The sequence below is a fragment of the Hordeum vulgare genome, chromosome 4H (assembly GCF_904849725.1).
Source record: "Hordeum vulgare subsp. vulgare chromosome 4H, MorexV3_pseudomolecules_assembly, whole genome shotgun sequence".
NCBI classification, from domain to species: domain Eukaryota; kingdom Viridiplantae; phylum Streptophyta; class Magnoliopsida; order Poales; family Poaceae; genus Hordeum; species Hordeum vulgare.
Window position 1 is genome coordinate 397,034,408 of NC_058521.1, and position 10,585 is coordinate 397,044,992.

A 10,585-nucleotide genomic window follows, 5' to 3' on the forward strand; every position below is an offset into this window, starting at 1 on the left:
CTCAAGGGTAATGTCAACAATAATAATTCATGAATGCCTACCTCCAAGTTGACATATGAATATAGATCTTTCACAAGCATATGATGTTAGCGAAGATAAAGGCGAAACAAGGAATTGGTGAAGATCACCATGACTCTTTCAAGGGCAAAAAGTAAAGGTACAAGATAGGCCTTCGCGGAGGGTAGCAGAGGTTGTCAGGCGCTTTTGAGGTTTGGATGCGTGTCCTCTTAGTGCGGAGGAACGTCACTTTATATTGCCTCCTGTGATAAAGAACTTTATTATGCAGTCTGTCACTTTTATGTCTTCCTCATCACAGGTTCGTATAAAGCTTATTTTCCACACACTAATAGATCATACATATTAGGGAGCAATTTTTATTGCTTGCGCCGATGACAACTTACTTGAGGGATCTTATTCAATCCATAGGTAGGTATGGTGGACACTCATGGCAAAACTGGTTTGAAGGTTTATGGATGCACAAGTAGTATCTCTACTTAGTGCGGGAGTTTTGGCTAATATGAGGTGGAAGCAATCGTCACATGCTAAGGGATCTCTAATCATATAACATTGTTCAGAGCCAAGCAAACACAATTCATTACATTGTCTTCCTTGTCCAACATCTACTTCTAGGCATGCAATAGTTTGGTGAGTGTTCACAATCATAGATGGTGTCAGAGATGATATATTTATGTGTGAACCTCTCCTTCCTTATCACTTCCTATTAATTGCAACCATGACCAAGGTTTACGTTTGCCTACCCTCAACAAGTTTCAATCCTCATTCTTTTTATATGTGAAGCCATCACTTCCCATAAGATCATTACATGATCTTTCATGCTTTTGTTCTATTATCACTCTTTTGATCATGGCAAGAGGCAAAGACCTTCAACTAAGACACTCTTTATTATATGGCTCACGAGCAAGAATACATCGGGGGTGACACAAAGCAAAAATCAAGACTAAAACGCTAAGACTTTTAAACTACTAGAGAAAGAGAAAACTGAAAAGGAAAACTAAAACAAAAGTAAAGGCAAAAGATGTGATGGTGATACGATACCGGGGCAACTCCCCCAAGCTTGGCACAAGCCAAGGGGATTGCCCATACCAATGCTCAGTTGTCTTCCTTTGGTGGTGAAGGTGGTGGAGTTGTTGAAGAAGTCTTGAGCTTGTTCAGTTTCCATTTGAGCATAAAATTCTGCTCCCTCAGATCATCATTTTCCTCTTCAAGCTTCAACACCCTTTGGCATAATTCCTGCTTACTCTCCTGCAAGAAACGAGAAGGGATAAACAAGGTCTTAGGCTTCTTCCTTGAGTCAGGGAGGCTCGACTTCTTGAACTCCACATGAGTGTGTCCAAGTTGAGGTAAGGATCCTCCTCTTCATCAGAACTTGTTTGTTCCTTCCCCTTCGGATCATAATCTTCTTCCTCATCAGTGGTCCAGCCATAAGGATCCAAGTCCCATAGACCTTGGGATTAGCAAGGTAATTAGCCACATATCTCTCCCCCTCTGAATCCTGAGAAGACATCTTGACCTAGATCTGCGGCAGAAAACAGGCTCGAAACGAAAAACAGAGGAAATCTGCGTGATGCACGGGTCAGACCAAACGGAAGTATATATAATGATTTTTTTCAGACCAGAAGGAGTACCCCGCACGAAAACGGAGTCCGGGAGGCACATGAGGTGGCCACAGGCCCTCACGGCGCGGCCAGGGGGTGGGCCCGCGCCGTGCAGGCTTGTCGCCTCCTCGCGCACTTTCCGGACTACTTCCATTTTTTGTATTTTTTCAAATATTCCAAAACGGAGAAAATTTCCTACTGGAAAAGTTGTGGACTCTGTTTTCTTACCGAATCACATACCTCTTCATTTACGGAGTCTGAAACAGTCTGATAAATCTCCCTTAGGTATTCTTCCGGAGTTATGGTATTGATGATATTGCTTTCAACATTTATGGGAGTACCTGAGATATAATGCTTGATTCTCTGCCCATTTACCACTCTCGGACAATTACCTTCCGTGTTGTTGATCTTGATAGCACCGAAACGATATACTTCCTCAAAAACATAGGGACCTTCCATTTAGAGAGAAGCTTGCCTGCAAAGAGTCTGAAACGAGAGTTATATAGCAAGACATAATCACCTACATTGAACTCACGCTTTTGTATCTTCTTATCATGCCATCTCTTAACCTTCTCTTTGAACAGCTTGGCATTCTCATATGCCTGAGTTCTCCACTCATCAAGCGAGCTAATATCAAATAACCTCTTCTCACCGGCAAGTTTGAAATCAAAGTTGAGATCTTTGATTTCCCAATAAGCTTTATGCTCTAGCTCAAGCGGTAAGTGACATGCTTTCCCGTACACCATTTTGTACGGAGACATGCCCATGGGATTCTTATAGGCAGTTCTATAAGCCCACAGTGCATCATCGAGCTTCTTAGACCAATTCTTTCTAGACCTGCTGACAGTCTTTTGCAGAATCAGTTTAATCTCTCTATTACTTAGCTCTACTTGAGCACTGGACTAAGGGTGATAGGGAGACGCAATTCTATGGTTGACATCGTACTTAGCAAGCGTTTTACGGAAAGCACCATGAATGAAGTGTGAACCACCGTCGGTCATTAGATATCAAGGGACTCCAAATCTAGGGAAGATAACTTCTTTCAGCATCCTGATAGAGGTGTTGTGATCAACACTACTAGTGGGGATAGCTTCTACCCACTTAGTGACGTAATCAACAACAACTAGGATATGAGTATACCCATTGTATTTTGGAAAAGGTCCCATATAACGAAAGCCCCAAACATCAAATGGTTCAATGAAAAGTGAATAGTTCATAGGCATTTCCTGACGTTTGCTAATATTACCTATTCTTTGACATTCGTCACAAGACAAGACAAACTTATGGGCATCCTTGAAGAGAGTGGGCCAATAGAAACCTGATTGCAATACCTTGTGTGTAGTTCTATCTCCCGCATGGTGTCCTCCGTAGGCCTCGGAGTGACACTTCTGTAGGATCTGTCCCTGTTCATGTTTAGGTACACAACGTCTAATAACACCATCTACTCCTTCCTTATAAAGGTGAGGATCATCCCAAAAGTAATGTCTCAAGTCAAAGAAGAATTTCTTCTTTTGCTGGTATGTGAAACTAGGTGGTATATATTTGGCAACGATATAGTTTGCATAATCATCATACCACGGTGCACTACGTGAAGCATTGATGACATTCAGTTGCTCATCGGGAAAGCTATCATCAATAGGTTGTGGGTCATCAAGAACGTTCTCCAACCTAGACAAGTTATCTGCTACTCGGTTATCAGCACCCTTTCTGTCGACAACGTGCAAATCAAATTCTTGTAGCAAGAGAACCCATCTGATAAGTCTAGGTTTAGCGTCCTTCTTCTCCATGAGGTACTTAATAGCAGCATGATCAGTGTGAATAGTGACTTTGGAATCAACTATGTAAGACCTGAACTTTTCACATGCAAACACGACTGCTAAAAATTCCTTCTCCGTAGTGGCATAGTTTCTTTGGGCACTGTCTAGAGTTTTACTAGCGTAGTGAATAACATTCAACTTCTTATCAACTCTTTGCCCTAGGACAACACCAACATCATAATCTGTAGCATCACACATGATCTCAAAAGGTAAGTTCTAATCAGGTGGTTGAACAATAGGTGCAGTTATCAAAGCCCTCTTAAGTATTTCAAAGGCTTCCATGAAAACCTCGATAATCTTTTCACAAAAGTCAGAGAATATAGCCATCATACATCTTTGGAAGGTGGCAGGTGCATTACATAAGCCAAAAGGCATACGTCTATAAGCAAAGGTACCGAAAGGGCAGGTGAAAGTGGTTTTATCCTGATCAGATTGTGCAACTGGTATTTTGGAGAAACCAGAATAACCGTCTAGAAAGCAAAAGTGTGTGTGTTTGGGCAGCCTTTCTAGCATTTGGTCGATAAAAGGCAGAGGGTAATGATCTTTCCTAGTGGCTTTATTCAGTTTCCTAAAATCGATCACCATCCTATAGCCAGTAATAATCCTCTGTGGGATCAATTCATCCTTATCATTAGGGACAACGGTAATGCCTCCTTTCTTAGGAACGCAATGCACCGGACTCAGCCAATCGATGTAAGCAACAGGATAAATGATACCTGCTTCCAGGAGCTTTAGTATTTCTTTTCTTACTACTTCTTTCATCTTAGGATTCAATCTCCTTTGATGATCAGCAACTAGTTTGAAATCAGGATCAGTTTTAATCTTGTGCTCGCATAGAGTAGGATTAATGCCCTTAAGATCATCAAGAGTATATCCAATAGCAGCACGGTGCTTCCTCAGGGTTTTTAGTAACTTCTTTTCTTCATGCTGTGAGAGGCTAGCACTAATAATAATAGGACATATCTCTTTTTCATAAAGATAGGCATACTTAACAGTATCAGGAAACTGTTTAAGCTCGAACACAGGATCACCCTTTATTGGGGGTGGATCCCCAAGCATTTCAACATGCAAGTTATTCTTAAGGATATGATATTGTTCTAAGACAACTCTATCTATCTCATCCCTTTCAACCATATGCATATCATTTTCGTGCTCAAGCAAGTATTGCTCTAAGGGATCAGTAGGAGGCACGACAATAGAAGCTAAGGCAATAGTTTGAACCCTACTAGGAAACTCCTTTTCATGAGGTTGTCTACCAAACTTAGAGATATTGAACTCGTGTGACACACCTTCAAAGCCAACAGTGAAAGTTTGCTTCTCACAATCAATATGAACATTGACAATATTGAGAAAAGGTCTCCCAAATATGATGGGACAAAAGCTATCTTATGCAGTAGAAAGAACGAGGAAATCAGCAGGATACTTCATTTTACCACACAAGACTTCAACATCCCTACCAATTCCCATAGGGCAGATGGTATCTCTATTGGCAAGCTGAATAGTGACATCAATGGGCTCTATCTCAACAGGTGCAATCTCATTTTTGATTTCATCGTATAAGGATTGAGGTATTGCACTAACACTAGCACCCACATCACATAAACCATGATAACAATGATCTCCTATCTTAACAGAAACCACACGCATGCCAACAACAGGCCTATGTTTGTCTCTAACGTGAGGTTTAGCAATTCTAGCAGCATCTTCACAAAAGTGAATATTATGTCCCTCAACATCGTCTGACAGAAGATCTTTGATAATAGCAATGCTAGGTTCAACTCTAATTTTCTCAGGGGGTGTAGGTGTTCTAATATAGCCTCTACGTATCACAGTTGAAGCCTTAGAATGATCCTTTATCCTAACAGGGAAAGGTGGTTTCTCAATGTAAGCATTGGGAACAACATGATCATTATAGGCAATGACTTTCTCTTCAACTGGATTGGGTTTAACTACATTGACTTCTAAAGGAGGATGATATTTAAACCACTTCTCTTTGGGGAAATCAATATGAGCAGCAAAAGATACACACAATGAAACTACTGTCTCAGAGTCAAGCCCATACTTAGCGCTAAAATCACTAAAGGTATTTGTCTCAACAAAGGATTTAACGCAATCAAACGTGAAATTCACACCTAACTCCTTACCTTCTTCAAGCTCCCAATATTCAGAGTTGCGTTTAATTCTCTCCAATAAATTCCATTTGAAGTCAATATCTCTCTTCATAAAAGAACCGGTACAAGAAGTGTCAAGCATCGTGCGATCATCATGAGAAAGCCGAGCATAGAAGTTCTGAATGATAATTTCTCTCGAGAGCTCATGATTGGGGCATGAATATAGCATTGATTTAAGCCTCCCCCAAGCTTGAGCGATGCTTTCTCTGTCACGAGGCAAAAAATTATAAATATAATTCCGATCACGATGTACTAAATGCATAGGATAAAACTTTTGATGAAATTCCAATTTCAACCGATTGTAGTCCCATGATCCAGTATCATCACATAGCCTATACCATGTCAACGCCTTATCCTTCAAAGATATAGGAAAGACCTTCTTCTTGACCTCATCCTCGGGCACACCTGCAAGCTTAAATAAACCACAAGCTTCATCTACATAGATTAGATGCAAGTCCGAATGTGATGTTCCATCTCCTGTAAAAGGATTAGCCAGCAGTTTCTCAAGCATACCCGAAGGAAATTCAAAGAAAATATTTTCAGTAGCTGCATCAGGTTGAGGAGAAACTATTTGTGCTTCCGTTCGAGGTGAAGATACCCCGAACAAGCCCCTCAAAGGATTAGTATCCATAGTGACAAGTGACAATAAATTTCAGCACACTATATGAATGTTTCCTTACCAAGTTCCACTTACCAAAGGCGCAAGCCTCCCCAGAAACTGCGCCAGAAAAGAGTCTTGATGTTCCACAAGTATAGGGGATCAATTCTAGTCCTTTCGATAAGTAAGAGTGTCGAACCCAACAAGGAGCAGAAGGATCCGACAAGTGGTTTTCAGCAAGGAAATATCTGCAAGCACTGAAATTGTTGGTAACAAGTGATTGTGTAGTGAGATGATTCGTAGCGAGCAAAAACTAACAAAAGTAGCAACGGTGCAGCAAAGTGGCCCAATCCCTTTTGTAGCAAGGGACAAGCCTGGACAAAGTCTTATAGGAGGAAAAACGCTCCCGAGGACACATGGGAATTTCTGTCATGCTAGTTTCATCATGTTCATATGATTCGCGTTCGTTACTTTGATAGTTTGATATGTGGGTGGACCGGTGCTTGGGTACTGCCCTTACTTGGTCAAGCATCCCACTTGTGATTAACCCCTCTCGCAAGCATCCGCAACTACGAAAGAAGAATTAAGACAAAGTCTAACCATAGCATTAAACTAGTGGATCCAAATCAGCCCCTTACGAAGCAACGCATAAACTAGGGTTTAAGCTTGTGTCACTCTAGCAACCCATCATCTGCTTACTACTTCCCAATGCCTTCCTCTAGGCCCAAATAATGGTGAAGTGTTATGTAGTTGACATTCACATAACACCACTAGAGGAAAAACAACATACAACACATCAAATTACCGAACGAATACCAAATTCACATGACTACTATTAGCATGACTTATCCCATGTCCTTAGGAACAAAAGTAACTACTCACAAAGAATAATCGTATCCATGACCTGAGAGGTAATGAGTAGCATCAAGGATCTGAACATAAACTCTTCCACCAAATAATCCAACTAGCATCAACTACAAAGAGTAATCAACACTACTAGCAACCTTACAAGTACCAATCGGGGTCGCGAGACGGAGATTGGTTACAAGTGATGAACTAGGGTTTGGAGATGAGATGGTGCTGATGAAGATGTTGATGGTGACGAGTCCCCTCCAATGAGAGGAGTGTTGGTGATGAGGATGGCGATGATTTCCCCCTCCGGAAGGGAAGTTTCCCCCGCAGGATCGTCCTGCCGGAGCTCTAGATTGGTTCTGCTGAAGTTCTGCTCGTGGCGGCGGCGAAACCACAAAAAAGCTCCTCCCTGATTTTTTTTCCTGGACGAAACCCTTCATATAGAAAAAGAGGGGGCCAGTGGGCCAGTGGGCTGACCACAAGCCCCCATGGCGCGACCTGGGGGGTGGTCGCGCCGTGCAGGCTTGTGGGCACCCCCTGGCGCCCCTCTGGTACTTCTTCGGCCCGGTATTTTTGGTAAATCGGGAAAAAATCCTCGTTGATTTTGACGGCATTTGGAGTTGCGTAGAATAGGTATCTCAACTTTGCTCCACTTTTAGGCCATAATTGCAGTTGCCGGCATTCTCTCTCTTCATGTAAACCTTGCAAAATAAGAGAGAAAAGGCATAAGAATTGTACCGTGAAGTGAAATAACATCCAAAGAAGCAATAAATATCAACATGGAAACATGATGCAAAATAGACGTATCAAGGGGCGGCACTACCGCAAGCTAGCGGTACTACTGCCAGCCCAGCGGTACTACCGCCAGCTCCAGCGGTACTACCGCTAGGACCATAGCGGTACTACCGCTCACCCCTGATGACCCACAAGTACAGGGGATCAATCATAGTCCTTTCAATAAGTAAGAGTGTCGAACCCAACGAGGAGCAGAAGGCTCCGATAAACGGATTTCAGCAAGGTAATAACTGCAAGCACTGAAAGTAGCGGTAACAAGTGATTGTGTAGCGAGGTGAAACGTAGCAAGCAAAGAGTAACAGGTAACAAGTAGTAGCAATGGTGCAGCAAGTGGCCCAATCCCTTTTGTAGCAAGGGACAAGTCTAAAAAAGTCTTATAGGAGGAAAAACGCTCCCGAGGACACATGGGAATTTCTGTCATGCTAGTTTCATCATGTTCATATGATACATGTTCGTTACTATGATAGTTTGATATGTGGGTGGACCGGCGCTTGGGTACTGCCCTTACTTGGACAAGCATCCCACTTATAATTAACCTCCCTCGCAAGCATCCGCAACTACAAAAGAAGAATTAAGACAAAGTCTAACCATAGCACTAAACTAGTGGATCCAAATCAGCCCCTCACGAAGCAACACATAGACTGGGGTTTAAGCTTCTCTCACTCCAGCAACCCATCATCTACTTACTACTTCCCAATGCCTTCCTCTAGGCCCAAATATGGTGAAGTGTTATGTAGTCGACATTCACATAACCCCACTAGAGGAAAATACAACATACATCATATCAAAATACCGAACGAATATCAAATTCACATGACTATTATCAGCATGACTTATCCCATGTCCTTAGGAACAAAAGTAACCACTCACAACACATAATCATAATCATGACCAGAGGTGTAATGAATAGCATGAAGGATCTGAACATAAACTCTTCCACCAAATAATCCAACTAGCATCAAGTACAAAGAGTAATCAACACTACTAGCAACCTTACAAGTACCAATCGGAGTCGCGAGACGAAGATTGATTACAAGAGATGAACTAGGGATTGGAGAGGAGATGGTGCTGGTGAAGATGTTGATGAAGATGCCTCCCCTCCGATGAGAGGAGTGTTGGTGATGACGATGGCGACGATTTCCCCCTCCGGGAGGGAAGTTTCCCTGGCAGGATCGTCCTGCCGGAGCTCTATATTGGATCTGCTCAAGTTCCGCCTCGTGGCGGCGGCGAAACCACGAAAAAGCTCCCTTCTGATTTTTTCCAGACCAGGACGCTTCATATACCAAAAGAGGGGTGCTAGTGGGACTTCAGGCAGCCCACAAGCTTGCCCACCGCCATAGGGGGGTGGTTGCGGAGTGGGGGCTTGTGGGGCCCTGGTGGCCCCCCTCCGGTAGTTCTTTCGCCCAGTATTTTTAATATATTCCAGAAAAAATCCACGTAAATTTTCAGGGCATTTGGAGATGTGCAGAATAGTGGACTAGGATTTGCTCCTCTTCCAGTCCAGAATTCCAATTGCCTGAATTCTCCCTCTTCAAATAAACCTTGCAAAATAAGAGAGAAAAGGCATAAATATGGTACCGCAAGTAATATAACAACCCCAAAAGCAATAAATATCAACATGAAAGCATGATGCAAAATGGACGTATCAACTCCCCCAAGCTTAGACCTCGCTTGTCCTCAAGCGAAAACCAAGTTCCATAAACATGTCCACATGTTTGGGGACGAAGGTGTCGATAAAACATAATACAGACATGAGGGCATCATGATCACACATAGGACAGCAATATATCATAAATACTCTTATGGGAAAGTAACAATTCCTTCACAAAGCAAAGCATGAAGCAAAAACCTTACCGAGAAGTAACCAACAATAGTCCATAGTCATTGAAGCAATTGCAATTTATCACAACATCATAAAGAGTCAAATAAGAGCTTCTAAGGCAAACCCACATACTCAATCATCTCTTTAGTTTTCCACAATTGTTACAACGCACGTGGTACTCATGGTGTCAAAGTTTCAGCTGGACACAGAGGAAGATAGGGGCTTATAGTTTTGCCTCCCAAGCATTTACCTCAAGGGTAAAGTCAACAACAATAAAGCATGAGTACTCAACTCCAAGTTGATATATGAATATAGATCTTTCCCAAGCATGTGACGGTAGCCAAGACAAAGGCAAAAAGGGAATTGGTGATGATCACCATGACTCTTACAAGGGTAAAAAGTAAAGGTACAAGATAGGCCCTTCGCAGAGGGAAGTAGAGGTTGTCATGCACTTTTGAGGTTTGAATGTGTGTCCTCTTAGTGCGGAGGAACGTCACTTTATATTGCCTCATGTAACAAAGAACTTTATTATGTAGTCTGTCGCTTTTATGTCTTCCTCATCACAGGTTCGTACAAAGCTTATTTTCCACACACTAATAGATCATACATATTAGAGAGCAATTTTTATTGCTTGCACCGATGACAACTTACTTGAAGGATCTTATTCAATCCATAGGTAGGTATGGTGGACTCTCAAGGCAAAACTTGGTTGGAGGTTTATGGATGCACAAGTAGTATCTCTACTTGGTGCGGGAGTTTTGGCTAAAATGAGGTGGAAGCAATCGTCACATGCTAAGGGATCTCTAATCATATAACATTGTTTGGAACCAAGCAAACACAATTCATTATGTTGTCTTCCTTGTCCAACATCTACTCCTAGGCATGTAATAGTTTGGTGAGTGCTCACAATTGCA